Raw genomic sequence first — 19,489 nt, forward strand, 5'->3', positions numbered from 1 at the left:
AATTGAAAAACAGATGAGAGTGGAAAGTGAAATAATATTGACATCTCCATTAAGAAATAATTGTAGGCAAGGCTAGTTTACTCTGAAAAATGTGGGTGCCTTAGAAAGTAATGACTGGCTTGATCTTTGAATTCTGATCTCTGGGGTTATATGGTTTATCATGTTGTTGCCTCTTCTGCTGGTCCCCAGTCATCTTCCTTAGGATCCTAGGTTTTGTGATTTCCTAGGTCTCATTCTTAGTCATCTTCTCTGGTCTATCTACCAAAATGTCTTAGGTAATTTCAACACTATTCTCTTGGAGTCTTATTCTGCCAATAGCTGGGTGATTCCCAGTTGATGCCTCAACTTTGACATCTCTTCAACATCCCTGCGGCCATTTGTTCATGTTAAATCTCTATTCGTGCACTTATGTGCTTGATAGAGGTTAACATGCTTGATACTAAGCTCACATTGCCTAGTTATTGCCCATTAACCTGCTCCTGCCTGTCTTTCTCACCTGAGCACTATTTCCACTCTGTGGTAGAGCCGGTCACCAGCTCTGCGGTCTTGTTGCCTTCTCATCCTCTTTCTTTCTTTGTTCCATCAACAAAGGCATCAGAAAATTTTGAGACCCTCTCCACAGCCTATCCCTAAGTTTGACTTGTTTCATACCAACTCTCCACTTCTACCATACTTATGCCTCCCTTCTTTCTGCCCTAAAACATTGTCCTTAGTTTGCCTGGGTCACCTCTTCCTCTGCCCCACTTTATTACCTTTCTTTGCCTGCCTGCTTTAGAGTTGTTCTGAGGGGCCACCTGGGAATGAGGAAGAACAACTGGTTATTTGAATTGAAGCCAGGTGCAGAGAGCTCTTGAAGGGCGGAGTGAACTGTTCTGAGAAACAACCAGCTGTAAACTATAGAGCAAAAGTGACCTCATTTTCAGGTATAAAAACCCTGTGCTTTGCATGTTCGGGTCGTCTCCTATCTTTGGAGGGGTGACTCTATCTCGATAGCAATAAAACCTCTTGCTTTTGCATCGAGCTGTGGTCTGTGAGAGTTCCTGGGAAGGGTGATCCTGAGCTCCTGAGCAGTGAGACTCCAGGTCTTACAGTTCTAGAGTTCCTGACCTGCGTGCCCCAAATCTTGCCCCCTTCTCCTCTCAGATTGCATCTCTTCCCTCTTCCTGGACTCATTTCTTTGTAGCCATCCTGCCATTCCTAGAGCATGCCTTGCTGTTTCTAGAACACACTGTGTGCTACTGGATTCTAGGTCTTTTCTTGCTGATTCTTCTGCCTGGGTGCTCTATCTCCACATAGACACAGGGGTCTCCTCTTTTCTCTGTTGACTCTACTTTAAATGCAATCTTACCATGGTAGCTAACCCTAGATGGTTTGTATAAACCAGGAGCACCTCTCCCCTCACCCATGGTGTGTTCTCTTCCTCCCTCTCTGTTCTATTTATTCTTGTAATACTTCTCCTTTTTTTCTTTTCTTTTCTTTTTTTTTTTAAACCATCAGTCATGGAGTCTTATGCCTTTCCCTTTTGTCCTCATTAGTACACAAGCTTTGTGGGAAAAAGGGCTTTATTTTATTCATTATTGAATCTCAGTATCCAGAGCAGTGCCCAGCATGTAGGTAGGGTTCAATCAATACTTGGTTCATTAACCAGCATCTAGATAAAGGAGTTACAAGGAGAGTTTAATAAGTATTCTCAAGAGACCCTCTTTCAACACATCTAATAGGGATTCTTTAGGTGTACAAAGATATTCCTTTTTGTGTCTTGGTGATGTACTGAGAGAGACTCAGTTAAGGCAAATCACAAAAAAAATTGCTCTATATTCATTTATTATTTTCTCAGGAAATTGTGAAAGTTTGCTAGCTCATTTCTGGAAGTTTATTCTGTGACTTAGAAAGATGATACATGGGGTCCAAGCATACTAACACACTCCTGTAGTTCCAGCACTTGGGAAACTGAGGCAGAAGGATAGAGTTGAGAGTAAGCTAGGATGCACAGTGAGCTTGAGGCAAGCTTAAGCTCTCTGCTCTGCACTCAGATTCCTTCAGACGAAGCTTCCTGCTGCTGAGAGTTGTCTGGGTTTGCTCACAGCATGCTCTAGAGCATCCCTGCCCCTTCTTTATGAAGGATAGCAGCAAGAATAGCAGCCATCATTTAAAAATGTGCTCACGTCTAGGGAAATAACCAAGCTTACTCACTGGCAGTTTTCCCCTGCCTTTCTGAAGCTGTAGTAAATCCTTCTCCCCAGTACCGTACAAATAGTTAATTATAGTACCAATAACTGAGCCCTGAGGCAGGAAGCCAGGCACATCTGCAATGTCCAGAGGAGTGACTAGAAGTCGTTCCCTGTTGTAAAATAAAACTAGTGGATTTAGGCAAAAGAGCTTTTCCACTAATATGGGTATAGATATAGGCATCTCTTTTTGATTTCTCCTCCCCATCCCTCACCTCTCCCATCATTTTCTTCTTTGAATGTTGTCAAGTCACCCTGAAAGTACATCACTTATAAACACTTGCTGGACTTTTGACATGGTATCTTAGAAAATGAATTTGGCTGCCAGATGGAAGGTGAAGCCAGGAGCTGCTCCGCTTGCCTCTCACAGCTTCAGCATCTGGGCTCAAAATGTGGTCAAGCTCATTATCCACAGATTCAGGCTTTCCCCTTGAATTTAAAGTGAGATCTGGAGGGAAGTAGCAGGGGCTGAGGTAAGGAGATGTTAGGGACAACTTGACACTGGAAAGCATACTTTCTTTCTTTGTGGTGCTAGATGGGCCTACCCGCCCTAGATCACCCTAAGGACATTACTAAGCCTCCTCTGACCTGTCACATGTGAAAACAGTGGGAAGGGAGTGGAGAAGAGTAGAAAGCCAGGGACCGCAGTGGATCCGAGCATGCTTCCTAAAGAAAAGGTGAGTGTTCTATGCATTTCTGACCTCTAGGATCACTTGAAGAATATTTCTGAGTCAAATGTGAGTTTCTTTCCTTTTCGGAAGACAACGTGAGCTAACTGGGTGTGCCAGCTGTGGTGGGCACTGTGAAGTGTTCCCAGCTTATGTTGCAGAGCCACCCCTCATCCCCAGCTGCAGAAGACCGTCCAGACCTAGCTGCTAACTCTAAATTGCCTTTGGCGCCAGGACACGATTTGTCTAAGTCCAAGAATCCTTGAGGAATACCAGTAGTCTGATCAACCCAGGAGCATACAAGCCTGCTTCCTTGCCTCAACTTTGTGTAGCATTCCTGCTTCCAAATCTCCTGTAGGATTGATTGAGGTAACCCGTTACCAGGACATTCCAAAGCCAATTTCTCCCTCTGCTGACCCCTACCTGCCTCATTCCCCAAGAAAACTCCTGCACATGACTCTACTTCTCAAAATATGTTTCTAGGAAATCTAAGTGAAGATACCATCTTTGTTTACTTTTTCCATCGAGAAATCACACCTCAAGGACTGAATTCTAAAGCATGTAAAGTAGAAATTATGCATGGTTAAAATTAACCATTCAAAAATTCCTTGGGGGAATTTAGACATAAATATTGAGACAACATTCTGCAAGTGTGGAAGTTTGGAACCTGGTCATGTCCCATTGCTCCCACAGCAGATGAAGTCAGCTTGTATTCAGGAAATAGTTTGTATCTGAAGTGTTATCTTCAAATGCTATAACCTCCCATCCAGAAGCTGTGAGAGGCTCAAGGGAACAGGCCAACTGAGTGCTAGCTCTCCTACTTTTCAGTTCCGCCATGGTGGAACACAGAATGACCCAGCAGAGGAGGGAGGCAAGAACTCGCCTTTGCCAGTCCTCTCTTCCTTTTCCTTGTTCCTTCTATATCTCAGCCTCTTCAGTTAACACAAATTATACAAACCTATTGTGCATCTTAATATTTGAATGGCAATTCCTTTAATTTAGAGTTAAATTAGTAATGAGAACATTGTTTTATGGAGCTATAAGCGTATGAGTCAGACCTATACTCACCTCTTGTTTTATTTAAATACATCCTTCTATTGGGAAGGGTGTGGGACTTTATTTCTTTCCCATCAATCATGGCTATGTGACCCCAGAAGCCATTTACCCTGTTAGACTCTGTTTTGTCTAAATGGTAAAATTATGATGTAAAGCTTCAAGGAAAAAGCACAGCCAAGTCTCCTTAGGAATCTTCCTTTTCTTAACTCTTTGTGCAGAGGAGCAGGGAAAATTAGTTTATGACATATGATTCCATGACAAAGCAACACTGTGTAGTGATTAAAGCCCTCTGCAAGCCATGCAACTTTTGTTAAGTCATGAACCACTATTGCTCCCATTGATGCTGCAAGGAAATGAACATTTGAAGAGACAGCAGTTGGCAACAACGTCTAGAGTAAAAGTTTTATAGAAATACAAAATGCTAGTAGAACTATTATACTTGTTGAAATATCATTTATCACCTGTTATGCTACCTAGCTATGTCTCCTGATAAGTAAAAATACAGGCACACGTATATATTCACCCTTTCTGCAGATACTCAGAATATCCCAGATACCTGGGGTAGGACCAAACAGGACTGGTATAAAAAAATGAAATTATTTCTAATGATCTTCTGCTCTACTCATAGATCGGTGCCTAGCCCATTTGTAATTGGAGAGGCTTCAACTGGCAGTTGATGGGAGCAGATGCAGAGAACTAGAACCAAACATTAGACAGAGTTTAAGGATCCTGCAGAAGAGAGGGAAGAAGGATTTTAGGAGACAGTGGGGCCAAGGGCACCAGGAGAACATGGCTCACAGCGTCGGCTAAGCAAGACTCACAGGGGCTCACAGAGACTGAAGTGGCAATCAAGGAACCTGCTTAGGTCTGTGTTAGGTTCTCTGCATTTATGTTATGGTGTGTAGCTTGGGGGTTTTTGTGGAACTTTTAACAGTGGGAATGGGGTGACTTTGACTCTTTCATTCGCTCTTGTGATTCTTCTCCTCCTACTGGGTTGCCTTTTCCAGCCTCTATGTAAGCGTTTGTGTCTAGTCTTACTGTAACTTGTTATGCTGTGTTTGGTTACTATCCTTGGGAGGCCTGCTCTTTACTGAAGGGAAACTGAGGAACAGTGGATCTGGGGGAGAAGGGAGGTGTGGAGGCAACTGGGAGGAGAAGAGGAAGGGTGGATTGCTGTTGGGATGTATTGTATGAGAAGAGAATAAATAAAAAGAAGAGAAAGATGATATTTGGAAAACAAAAGTTTAAGTTGCTAAATATTTTTTGAGCAGAATTTCAAGACAGGAAACCTCACCATTTTAGAGGCAAAACTATGAGAGGAAATAGCCTAAAAGAATGTGAAAACATTCTTTTAAATACAATACTATACATGTTTTCTTTTCACTTGGTGCCCAGTCTGAGAGACTGTCACAAGTTCTATGTGACATTCAGTAAAGTGTCCAAGAGGATAGTTTGGCCAGGCCAAAAGTGGGAGAGAGGACTTTCTTTGGTGGTGTGGTTTCCATTTGAAGTGAAAGGAAATGGTGTTTCCTCTTTTCTCCAATTTTTAACACAAGTAATACATAATATACCATAATTAATATAAATCCAAGACTTTGACCAAACCTCAGTACTTAACAATGACCTGTCCTTATTTAAAAACTGATGCTCAATTAATTCAAGATCTTGGAAAAGAACTGGGAACTAACAGCTTAGCAGTTGTGACAAAATTTCACGTAACTTTTATGGGAAGGAGGCACATTAATTTCTCTGCTTGCTTCGAACCATCGTGGTCCCAAGATTTGCTTTTTTCAGGTGTGTGTGAACTATGGCTGCATTGTTATCTCCTGGCTCTGTCATTATCATGGCTTCCTTCATAGCCCACTCTTATTTTCTCTGATCTGAGTCTATACATAGCTGAGTAGAATTTTCATGCATTATGGCTAAGTTACTGCATTCAATTAGTCAAGTTAAGAAAGAACTCGCAGCAATTACAATTCTCAATTTTGTCTGTTACCCAAGTGTCAATTGCAATGATAAATCCATCTTTTAAAACAAAATAAATTATTTTATTGTTTAAATCCCATGAACAAAGAAAGTCTGGTCTACTATTAGTGGCATTTTAAGAGCAAATCACATGACTCCTATCTACCTTGCTTCAAAAGACAGAAAAATTCTCTCACTTTGGCGATAAGGCAGTGAATGGTTGAAGTGATTCTATTATCAACTGAACTTTTACAAATTATTGGAGTACCAGATAAACGTCACAAACATGCTCAAAACCAGATCTTTAAAAAGAAGAAAATATCAGATCATGTGACTGGATGATAGACATGTGGAAGAGAAAGAAGCTAGGAAATCACCCTGTTTCTTGGGGTAGGAGAAATGGGGGACATTTTCAATGGCCTGATAGAATTCTCCTCTCCTCTCCTGTCCTCTCTTCTCCTCTTCTCCTCTCCTAAGGCTTCATATACCCTTTCTAGCCTTTCTAGAAATTTCTGAAGTTAAAAAAAAGAACTAAAACAGGCTTTAAAATGAGTCTTGCAGGATAATTTTATGCTCTAATAGATTGCTTAGAAAATAAAATATACATTGTAATCTTAAGCCAATATAACTTCTTTTAGTAAATAAAGCATAAGTTGATTTTGTTTGTTTGTTTTATCAAATCACCCATTTGACAAATGTCTATTGCTTATAAAGTAGTGTGAGTTCTATATTCATTTTCAACTATATTTTACTTTAAAAATCTATTTCAGAAGTGCAAGTTTGATAGGAGAGAGCTGTAAAACAAACATCGTCTTAAATAAATCTGTCCAATAGCTTTTCAAGGTCTTGGAGAATTTATGTGACTTTGATATGCTGACTGTGGACCACGATTAAGTTTGACTTTGAGCTTTGCTGACGCAGCTCTGAACAAGTTAGACAAATCGCAGAAAAGTTTTTGGCAGAGAATATTTGTTTTGAGCATGATGTTGAAAATACATTTTTATTTTTATTGTTTCATCCCAGATTTTGATTTATCACATTTGCAAATTCAGTTACCACCTAAGCTTTTCAGATACATTTGTCCATGGCTGTGTCATGAGTGTTAATATATGTAGGAAGAAACTATATGATATTTTAGAAAGTAAAAAATGCTTTCTCATGAGAGTTGGTAGGTGTAAGCTTGGAAGAAATGGAATAGCAACTGGCCTCCTTTACCGGTGATTACGAATGCATCAAAAGATACGCTAGACTCTTCTGCTCCTTAGATATATATTTTAAAATAATGACAAAAAAAGCAAAACAAGCAAAGAAGAATGACTATTTCATAATTTAAAACTGAGAGCCTTTTTTTTCTATCCCACTCCTAGGCATCTATCCAAAACATGCTCAAGTACACAAGGACATTTGTTCAACCACATTCGTAGCAGCTTTATTCGTATTAGCCAGAATCTGGAAACAACCCAGATGTCCCTCAACAGAAGAATGGATACAGAAATTGTGGTACATTTACACAATGGAATACTACTCAGCAATTAAAAACAAGAAAATCATGAAATTTGCAGGCAAATGGTGGGAACTAGAAAAGATCATCCTGAGTGAGGTATTCTAGAAGCAGAAAGACACACATGGTACATACTCACTTATAAGTGGATATTAGACATATAATATAGGATAAACATACTAAAATCTGTACACTGAAAGAAGGTAAGCAAGAAGGAGGACCCTGGGTAAGATGATCAATTTTCATTCAGAAAGGCAAATTGGACAGACATTGGAAGATAGAGAAAAGAGGAACAGAGCAAGAGCCAATCGCAGAGGGCCTCTGAGAGACTCTACCCAGCAGGGTATCAAAGCAGATGCTGAGACTTATAGCTAATCTTTGGGCAGAGTACAGGGAATCTTATGAAAGAAGGGAGATAGGGCAGATCCAAGATGGCTGCACCAAGAGGATACTATGTAGGATGAGCAGGAAAGCAGTGACTGCACAGTGATCAACAGACTGAACTCTGGGCCTTAAAACACCAGTGATTGTGTTTCCTAGGTGAGATGAAACCCCATGGTGTGGGAAGCAATGGGTTCTTTCTCTGGTCATGCAGCTAAACCCTGGAAGAGTTTCTGAATCCCAGCAGGTGCTTGGTCACCAGCCCAGAGCCACATGTCTGCATGCTCTGATCACCATCCCAGTCTGAACGATGGGTCCCACAACACCAGAGACTGGGTTTTCTGGTAGAGAGAAAACCCCACAGTGGAGGAAGAAATTGGGACCGACCTTAGGTCACTCAGACAGTATCCTGGAAAAAGTCCCAGGATCCAGCAGGCGCTCAGCCACTAGCCCAGAGACCCACCTGTGTGCTGGACCACTGTCCCAGATAGAACTGCGGGCCCCCAAACACCAAAGACTGGATTTCCTTTTTGGGAAGAAACCCTACAGTGTAGGAAACATCAGGTCTGACCTCAGGGCACCCAGCTGAGGTCACCCCCACCTCTCAGAAAAGTTCTAAGGAAAAGTTTCCGGGTTCCTGCAAGTGCCCCGTCACCAGCACGGAGCCACTCACCTGAGCCTGTTTGCTCTACTCACCATCCCAGACTGAACTGTGGACCCCAAACCACCACAAACTGGGTCTCCTTGTCGGGAGGAAACCCCAAGTTGGGGAAAATATCAGGTCCGACTTTAGGACACCCAGCTAATCCCTGGAAAAGTCCCTGGGCTCCTGCAGGCTCCAGGCTATAGCTTTTTGCTGCACGCATGAGTGTTGTGCTCACCTCCCACTGATTACTGCTTGGGTACTGCGGCACAGAGCTCCAACCTCAGGCCTACAGAGCCTGGGATCCACAGGATTAGCCCCCAGACTTTGCTCTAAGGTGAAACCTGCCTCCATATCTAAACTGACCAAAACACTGGGGCTCCCTGCTTCAGCAGCAGCAGCTCATTATAAATTCAGAGCAAGAAACCCAGTGGCAGGGCAGCTGTTTCCAGGACTTTTCCTGGTGAGAGGAGAGCTCCTCTGACTACCAACAACCTAAGTTAGCACACAGGTCCATTCACCTGAGGTGAGCTGTGGCAATTCCTGAGAAGTACTGGTCATTTGGTGACTATACCCAAAAAGCTAAGGAGGCCTACTTCAGGAACAACCATCTTCCTGACAAGGGAATTCTTCCCACCCCAAAGTTCCGGCAGGCACCAGAAACTAACAACTAACACCTGAGACAGCCAGATGGGTGGAGGCCAGCATAAAAGCACAATCAACAAAAGACAAAGCAATATGGCATCTCCAGAACCCAGTTATGCAGGGGCAAGTATCCCTGGACACCATATCATAAGTGAAATTCAAGAAGATGACCTTACATCTATGCTTATGAAGAGGATAATGGAGGAAACAAATAAAATGCATAAAGAAATACAGGAAGATGCAGCCAAACAGTTTGTGGCCTTCAGAGAGGAAATAATTAAATCACTGAAAGAAATGAAAGAAACAAAGGAATGTTCAAACAAACAGGTAAAAGAATTGAAGGAAAAACAGGAAAATACAGTCAGACAGGTAAAGGAAATCAACAAAACAGTTCAAGATCTGAAGATAGAATTGGAAAAATTAAAGAAAGCATAAATGGAGGAAATTATGGAGAGGAAGAAATTAGGGAAAAGACAGGAACTACAGAGGTAAGCATAACCAACAGACTACAAGAGATGGAAGAAAGAATCTCAGGTGTGGAAGATACAATGGAAGAAATTGATGTATCCATCAAAAAAAAAAAAAAAAAAAAAACGATAAATCTAAAAAATTCCTGATACAAACCATCCAAGAAATCCAAGACAACATGAAAAGACAAAACCTAAGGATAATAGGAATAGAAGACAAAGAAGATTCCCGTCTCCAAGGCCTGGAAAATATTTTCAACAGAATCATAGAAGAAAATTTCCTCAATTTAAAGGAGAGACCCTATAAGCACACAAGAGGCCTACATAACACCTAATAGATTAGACAAAAAAGAATATCCTCCCACCACATAATAATAAAAATAGTAAGTATACAGAACAAAGAAAAAAAATAATAAAAGCTTCAAGGGAGAAAGGCCAAGTAACATATAATGGCAAACCCATCAGAACCATACCTGACTTCTCAACAGAGACTATGAAAGCCAGAAGGGCCTAGACAGAGATCATGGAGACCCTCAGAGGACACAGATGTTAGCCCAGACTACTATACCCAGCAAAACTATCAGTCATTATAGATGGAGAAAACAAAAGATTCAACTTTAAACAAAACCTACCAAAAAAAAACCCCATCCTTAAAGAAGACACTAGAAGGAAAAATACAACCCAAGAAAGCTAACTACATTCAGGAAAATACAGGCAATAAATAATCTCACTACAGCAAAACTAAAAGTAGCCAAGCACACAAACACTACCACAATCAACATCAACATAAAAAAAATCTAACAGCCATAGGTCATTAATCTCTCTCAACATCAATGGACTCAATCCTCCAATAAAAAGATACAGACTAACAGAATGGATGTGTAAACAAGACCTAACAATCTGTTACATGCAAGAAGCACACCTAAGACACAAAGATAAAGATTACCTGAGAGTAAAGGGCTGGAAGATGCTTTTCCAAGCAAATGGATCTAAGAAGCAAGCAGGAGTAGCCATTCTAATATCTAATAAAATAAACTTTCAACCAAAATTAATCAAAAGAGATGGAAAAGTCACTTCATACTCATCAAAGGAAAATTCCACCAAGAAGACATCACAATTCTAAACATCTATGCCCCCAAAACAAAGGCACCCACATTTGTAAAATAAATAGTAATAAAACTTAAACCACACCTACATCCACACACATTAATAGTGGGAGACTGCAGCATGCTCAACAAAAGACAGGTCAATAAAACAGAAATTAAACAAAGAAACAATGACTCTAACAAATGTCATGAATCAAATGCACCTAACAGACATCTACAGATCCTTTCACCCAAACACCGAAGAATTTACCTTCTCAGCTCTTCATCAAATCTTCTACAAAATAGACTATATATTCAGGCACAAAGAAAGCCTCAGCAGATACAAAGATTGAAACAATCCCTTGTATCCCATCAGACCACCATGGACTCAAGCTGGAACTCAACAATAACAAAAAGCAAAAAGCCTACACACACATGGAAACTGAACAACTTTCTACTCAATAGCAGCTGGGTGGAAGAAGAAATAAAGAAAGCAATTAAAGACTTCCTAGAATTCAGTGAAAATGAAGGCACAACATACCCAAACTATGGGACACAATGAAAGCAGTGATAAGAGGAAAGTTCATAGTATTAAGTGCCTTCAAAAAGAAATTTGATAGTCTGCAGGGCATAGTCTTTCAGAGGCCCTCTGTGGTAGGCTCCTGTCCTGTTTCCTGTTTTTTCCCTCTTCAAATGTCTGTTCCTTTGCCTTTCTGAGTGAGGATTGATCATCTTACCCAGGGTCCTCCTTCTTGCTTAGTTTCTTTAGGCATATAGTATGTTTATCCTATATTATTTTACTATGTTTACCCTATATTATTTTTCTAATAAGATCTGGAGGGGACAGGAGTTCCACAAGGAGAACAAAGAAACCAAGAAATCTGGTCCAGGGGTCTTTTCCAAGACTGATACTCTAACCAAGGACAATTCATGGAGATAATCTAGAACCACTTCACAGATGTAGCCCATGGCAGCTCAGTCTCTGAGTGGGTTCCCTATTAATGGGAACAGGGATTGTTTCAGACAGTGGCTGGCTCTTTGATTACCTCCTCCTGAGGGAGGATCAGCATTACCAGGCCACAGAGAAAGACAATGAAGCTAGTCCTGATGAAACCTGGTAGGCTAGGGCCAGAGGGAAGGGGAGGAGGACTTTCCCTTTCAGTAGATTTGGAGAGGGACATGGGAGGAGATAAGGGAGAGAGGATGGGATTGGGAGGGAATGAAGGAGGGGGATACAGCTGGGATACAAAGTGAATAGACTGTAATTAGTATAAAAAATAAAAAATAAGAATAAATTAAAATAAATTATAAATTAAAAAATACCAGGTAAATAAATTAAATAGTCCTATATCCCCTAAGGAAATAGAAGCTGTCATCAAACGTCTCCCATCCAAAAAAAATCCAGGACCAGATAGATGGTTTCAGCACAGAATTCTACCAGACTTTTAAAGAAGAGCTATCACAAATCCTCTTCAAACAATTCCACAAAATAGAAACAGAAGGATCATTACCAAATTCATTCTATGAAGCCACAGTCACCTTGATACCTAACCCTCACAAATACCCAACAAAGAAAGAGAATTTCAGGCCAATCTCACTCATGAACATTGACACAAAAATACTCAACAAAATACTTGTGAACCAAATCCAAGAACACATCAACAATATCATCCACTATGACCAAGTTGGCTTCATGCCAGGTATGCAGGGGTGGTTCAATATACCGAAATCCATCAATGTGATCCACCATATCAACAAACTGAAAGAAAAATACACATGATCATCTCCTTAGATGCTGAAAAGCATTTGATAAAATCCAGAATTCCTTCATTAAAGTCATGGAGAGATCAGGGATACAAGGCACTTACCAAAACATGGTAAAGGCAATATACAGCAAGTCTATAGCCAACATCAAACTAAACAGAGAGAAACTTAAATCAATCCCACTGAAATCATGGACAAAGCAATGAGGTCCACTCTCTGCATATCTCTTCAATATATTTCTTGAAGTCCTTGCTAGAGAAATAAGACAATTAAAGGACATCAAGGGGATTCAAACTGAAAAGGAAGAAGTCAAAGTATCACTAGTTGTAGATGATATGATAGTATACATGACTGACCCCAAAAATTCTACAAGGGAACTCCTACAGCTGATAAATACCTTTAGCCAAGTGGCTGGATACAAAATTAAATAAAAAAAAAATCAGTAGCACTTCTGTACATAAAACACAAATGGTCTGAGAAAGAAATTAGGGAAACAATACCCTTCACAATAGCCACAAAGGACATAAAGTACTGTGGTGTAACTCTAACCAAGCAAGTCAAAGATATATATGAAAAAAAAAAAAAACCTTCCAGTCTCTGAAGAAAGAAATAGAGGAAGATATCAGAAGATGGAAAGATCTCCCATGTTCATGGCTTGGCAGAATTAACACAGTAAAAATGGCCATCTTACCAAAAGCAATCTACAGATTCAATGCAATTACCATCAAATTACCAACAGACCTTAAAAGAAAAATTCTCAACTTCAAATAGAATAACAAGAAACCCAGAATTGCTAAAACAGTCCTCTACAATAAAAGATTTTTTGGAGGTATCTTCCATCCCTGATCTCAAGCTGTACTATAGAGCAACAGTAATAAAAACTGCATGGTTTTGGCATAGAAACAGAAGGGTGGATTAATGGAATCTAATAGAAGACCGAGAAATAAACCCACACATCTATGGAAACCTGATTTTTGACAAAGATGCCAAAACCATACAATGGAAAATAGATAGCATCTTCAACAACTGGTGCTGGTCTAACTAGATATCTACAAGTAGAAAAATTCAAATAGATCCATACTTATCACCCTGTACAAAACTAAAGCCCAAGTGGATCAAAGACATTAACATAAAAGCAGACACACTAAATCTGTTAGAAGAATAAGTGGGGAAGAGCCTTGAACTCATTGGCACAGGAGACAACTTCCTGAACAGAACACCAACATCACAGGCTCTAAGATCAACAATGAATAAATGGGACCTCATGAAACTGAAAAACCTTCTATAAAGCAAAGGACACTGTCATCAGAACAAAATTACAGGCTTCAGGCTGGGAAAGGATCTTCACCACCCCTACATCTGACAGAGAGCTAATAGCCAGAACATATAATGAAATATGCTTAAGTACACAACAAGGACATTTGCTCAACCATGTTCATAGCAGCTTCATTCATAATAGCCACAATCTGAAAACAACCCAGTTGTGTCCCTCATCGGAGGAATGGATGCAGAAATTGTGGTACATTTACACAATGGAATACTGCTCAACAATTAAAAACAAGGAAATCATGAAATTTGCAGGCAAATGGTGAGACCTAGAAAAGATCATCCTGAGTGACCCCAGAAGAACAACATACATTGTATATACTCACTTATCAGTGGATATTAGACATATAAAGAAGCTAAGCAAGAAAGAAGACCTTGGGCAAGATGCTCAATCCTCATTCAGAAAGGCAAATGGGATAGACATTGGAAGAGGGAGAAAACAAGGAAGAGGGCAGGAGCCTAGCACAGAGGGCCCCTGAAAGACTCTACCTAGCAGGGTATTAAAGCAGATGCTGAGATTCATAGCCAAACTTTGGGCAGAGTGCAGGGAATCTTATGAAAGAAGAGGAGACAGAAAGACCTAGAAGGGACAGGAGCTCCACAAGGAGAGCAACAGAACCAAAACATCTGAGTATATGGGTCTTTTCTGAGACTGATTCTCCAACCAAAGTCATGGAGAATAACCTAGAACCCATGCACAGAGGTAGCCTATGGCAGTTCACTATCCAAGCGGCTTCCAAGGGGGACAGGGACTATCTCTGTCATGAACTGATTGGCCTGCTCTTTGATCACCTCTCTGGGGGGCGGGGAGCAGTTTACCAGGCCACAGAGGAAGACAATGCAGCCAGTCCTGATGAGACCACATAGACTAAGGTCAGATGGAAGGGGAGGAGGACCTCCCCTATCAGCGGACTGGGGGAGGGACATAGAGGAGAAGAGGTTGGGAGGGCAAGATTAGGAGGGGATGAGGGAGGAGCTACAGCTGGGATCAAAGTGAATAAACCATAATAAATAAAAAGTATTAAAAAACTAAGAGTTGATAACAGTTCATCCATTCAGCCACCACTTGTTGAAGGTCTACTGTATATTCATAGTACATAGTACATAGTACATAAAGGCATTGCAGAAATAAACAGCACACAAGCTTAAGTCATGATATTCAATAGTATGCCAGTATTTTTTCAGAGGAAAAACCTGGAGTAGAGGATACTTTTGAGGTAATGCATGTCTGCTCTTGATGGGTGTATTAAAGGTTTAGCTTCCCAACCCTTTCTAGCATTTCTAGATTTCACTAAATAGTAAGTGGACTGGAAATTATTGACATTTCTATCCTAAAGCCAAGCCAGAGAAAAGCAGAAACCTTCCTCAGTCATCTGTCTTTCTCACTATCTGCTGCTTGTCTTTCTTCTATACATTTGTGTGTGTGTGTGTGTGTGTGTGTGTGTGTGTGTGTGTGTTGGTGATTAATCCTGGTTTCATAGAAAAAAAGCTGCTTAGCTGAGTGTAACCCCAAGAGTTTGTATTAGATCATCTCATTGTTTTGCATGCGCACAATTCCTTGGGCTTTATGTTACCTCTCAGAAGCCACAGACTTGTGAGTAAAGGGACCAGGAAAGATGATGCTAAGGTAACATGCATAATTTGGGTTTGTTGGCATAGGGAAGGACTCCTTAACTTTTCAACTCGTAACCATTTGTATTCATAATTTTTTACATGAGTCCACATATCAAGGTTTATAAAATAGCTGCACAAAATAAACACTTAATGATAATTCATAAATTTATTTAACAGTTTTTGGCACACCTATAATTTTAGCATTTAGTAAAGATGAAAGAAAAATTTCTATACTGAGATAGATATATTTGTTGCTGCTTAAAGTATTACATATTGGCTAAATATCTAATTAAACATTTTTAATATTTCTCAGAGTTGATGGATGCTTTTATTTTATAATTGGCCTCTTTGCATAAACACATAGCACAAAATGCTGTTTAGGGCTGTTACAAAAATCATTCGAAATTCTGCTTCAGCCAAAATGAATTCAATGACTTTTTTTAAGACTCAAGTCATCGGCTCAAACAGCATTTGTTAAAGGCAAACATTATACAGTATGATACAATGTAATGTAATTGTATACTAATTTGATACATGCTGAGGAATGCTGGGAGGAAAATACTTAAAGTCTTTGTTTTCCATCATTAAACCACTATATTTCTGTCAAGAAGAAAATTTTGTATGGTAAAGCACTGTCACTCATAACGTGCAATGTGCTTGAATCTGGACTGATGTGTGTGGCGCTTTGAATGCTTGGCCTCCACAGGCTAATATATTTGAATGCTTGGCCTCTAGCTGGTGGAGCTGTTTGGCTAGCTTTGAGGTTTCAAAAGACTTGTGCTCTCTCTTTATCTCTGCCTCACGGTTGTGGATCAAGATGTGAGCTCTGTGCTGTTCCTCCACTAAGTTTGGTGGACTGTCACCCTCTAACTCCAACTGTGAGTCAACTCAGTGGTTTCTTTTATAAGTTGTCTTGGTCAGGGTGTTTGAGCGCAGCAATAGAAAAGTAGCTGATGCTGTGTGTCAGGCAGTATTGGTCAGCATTGCATTCTGGGATGACAAAGTGCACATGTATGTCAGAACCAGGCTGCCACGAAGCTACATGGCAAAGTGCAGGCACAGGCTGCCAGATGCACATTGGATTCATTGTTCATGTGATTTTGAATGAAGTTTTGGCTGTTACATGGTCAGAAACCTTTTCTGTTCTAATTATCTTATACTTTCCATATTTATTTACGCAGCCTCACCTGGGCTGCAGCCCACAGCTTGAGAGGTTATGGTCTAGAGGACATTTTCAGAGAAGGAAGAAACAAGTTACTCTTAAATTCTGGCTTATGAAACGGTTTGTGACATTTATGCAAGAACTGAGAGGCTGTATCAACTATTCTTCAGGTTCCCCGGCCCTTGTACCTTTTACTTCTCTATTGTTTACTTTCATTTTGCAATCTGTTGTCATATGCTTAGTAACTCTGTCTTAGTTAGGGTTGCTACCACTGTGATAAAACACCATGACCAAAACAACTCAGGAAGGAAAGAGCGTATTTTGATGAGACATCCATATCGTTGTTCATCATTGAAGGATGTGAGGAAATGAAGTCAAACAGGTCAGGAACCTGGAGGCAGGAGCTGATGCAGCTTGATCTTACAGAGGCATTTTCTCCAGAGAGGCACCCTCCTCTCTGAAGACTCTAGCTATATCAGTTGATATAAAACTAGCCAGAACAAACCCCAAGGCTGGATATGCTCAAACAGCACTTGCTTGCATTTTTGTTAAGGTTTATAAAGCCTCAAGATGAATTTTCACATTGCTACTTTTGCATTGTTCACCAATGATTTTTGTTTCAGAATAGTGTCTGCCCTGGTGAGGACAGGAGTGTCACAAGAAGACCAACAGAGTCAACTAACCAGGGTCCAAAGAAGCTTGAGAAGACTGAAGTACCAACCAAGGACCATGCATGGACAGAACCTAGGCCCCTACACATATGTATCCAATGTACAGCTTGGTCTTCGTGTCGGTTCCCTACTTAGGGGAGCAAGGGCCTGTCTCTGACAAGAACTTTGTTGCATGCTTTTTGATCATTTCTCCCTGGCAGACCTGCCTCACTAGGCCACAGGGGAAGAGGATTCACTTAGTCCTGATTTGAGTTAAAGTGCTGGGGTGGGTGGAGGGGGATCTCCCTTTACTAAGGGTAGGGGAACGAGAATTGGAGGCAGAGGGAGGAAAGAAGGGAGGAACTATGATTGGGATGTAAAATAAATAAATGAAAGAAAGAAAGAAAGAAAGAAAGAAAGAAAGAAAGAAAGAAAGAAAGAAAGAAAGAAAGAATAGTGCCTTCCAATTCTGATCTATGCAGATGTCTAACTCTATATGAGCAGAAGACTATCACACAGAAAGCATTAAAGCCTTAATGTAGCATTAGGGAATGTAACATTTTGGAATGAAGCCATTGTAAATAGACTTTTCTTGAAAAAAACAAAACATTTTTGTTGTTGTTTAAGATGTATGAGAACTTCATGCTCTATTTCTTCTTCTAAAATGAACTTATTATTGACAATATTTAGGTTATTGAACCTTGACTAGATTCCCTGATGACTTCTGTGGGCCTTTGTGGGCAGGACAGATGTTTACCCATAGCAGGTCCCGGCAGTTGGCTACTAGGACACTTAAAGTGCATGATGTAAAAGAACAGCTGCCCCTGTTAATGAAATGGGTAAAGTGTTGAGAAGAAGGACAAATGAGTAGAATTACCAAGATGTGAACTCCTTCTATATTACCAACCAATCTCAATATTCCCTTTTGTAGACATAACATGACACCAAGCGTCACCATGGCAGGGATCATTTCAGTAAGTGCTTACGTGAATAATCTCAGTTTAGTGGCCCCATATAATCTCCTTGATCTAAACATTGATCTTTTTAGATAGCTATGCTTCAGTTCTGTTTTCAATTCAGGCTTAAAAGGATCTCTCTCTCTCTTTTTGTTTTATTTTTATTTTTGTTGTTGTTTTGTTTTTTGCCTCATTCCTTTTGGGTGTTTTTTAGTATGTGGGAGAGCAATGCCTTTGAATTGAAGAAGAAAAAATAGCAGGGCTTCTATATTATTATAGAAGTAAAAGAAAAGTGAATGGCCATCATAGGTAAACTAGAGCATGGTTGATATGAGGGAAAATAAGCTTTACAGTGTCCCTGGATGGTCCGTACCTAGTTGTCTCCACTTTGAATTTATAAATGACATTAGTACGATTCCATCTAATGTTACCCAAGGGTGTCCCTGGGCAGTTAGTTAGTACGGCCAACCACAAGGCTATAAAAGACAGATCTTCACCTGGGTAGTAGTGGTAACTTCCACAAGAGACTCAGCATTAGACCCTTGGTCTTTATTACAAGGGCATTAATAGAATAGCTTCTCAGAATCAAAATTCTCAGATCATGTGAGAAGACTTATATTAAGAAGCAAAACAAAACTACCTGTGGCCTGTCATCTGGTGACTTGCTTGGGAGCCTTTACTTTCTAGTTAAAGCCCCAAATAAAACTGATGAAATGTTCATCAGTTTCAGAAGAATAAATTCTAGGTCTACTCACCTCAAAAAGGATCTTGTCCAAATCTGAAATCAAACACCTTACCCACTTACTGTCTCTTCCTTAAGAGTCATGAGTAAGAGGTCACACTGCCTTCAAGAGCATACACAGAAAGTTGACTTTGGTTTTACTTTGCCTTTTGGACATGGCCTAAGAAAAATTAGAATATTTCCAGTGGGATGAGTGTATAGGTACACAGGGAGTTGGAGATTAGAAGAGGGATGTGCTGTGATGGTCCAAGTTTCTACTCTAAAGAAGCAGGAATATTAAAGAGGAATTCCTCATGCCTAAGATCTTACATGTGGTTGGAGGAAAAACAAATTTTAGCTGTCTGAGGAGTAGAAAATATGACCTGGAATCCAAGTGTGAGGTAAAAATCGGAGGTAAAAGATGGAGATCATGAATATTAAGAAGACTGCTGAGTTCTCTTTGCAGCAAATGGAGGCCATTATAGAGATTGACAACTGTTACAATGCAGAGAACTACTGATCATGGGGTAACCAGCCCTCGTGGACATACTGCAGCACCATCTCTTCAGTCTTGACATTAAGAAAGAAGGGAGCAGAAAGATTATAAGACTCTATCTATCTATCTATCTATCTATCTATCTATCTATCTATCTATCT

The 19,489-nt window shown here is 40.2% G+C and overlaps 1 protein-coding gene across 1 annotated transcript in view; it reads right to left on the minus strand.

Annotated features, from left to right (window-relative positions):
• Pcsk2 (proprotein convertase subtilisin/kexin type 2) overlaps window positions 1-19,489 on the minus strand; it is a 260,339-nt gene that overhangs the window by 210,955 nt on the left and 29,895 nt on the right. The gene's annotated exons all lie outside the window — the stretch shown is intronic.

This window comes from Psammomys obesus, unplaced genomic scaffold (assembly GCF_907164565.1).
Source record: "Psammomys obesus unplaced genomic scaffold, mPsaObe1.curated_primary_1811, whole genome shotgun sequence".
Lineage (NCBI taxonomy): Eukaryota > Metazoa > Chordata > Mammalia > Rodentia > Muridae > Psammomys > Psammomys obesus.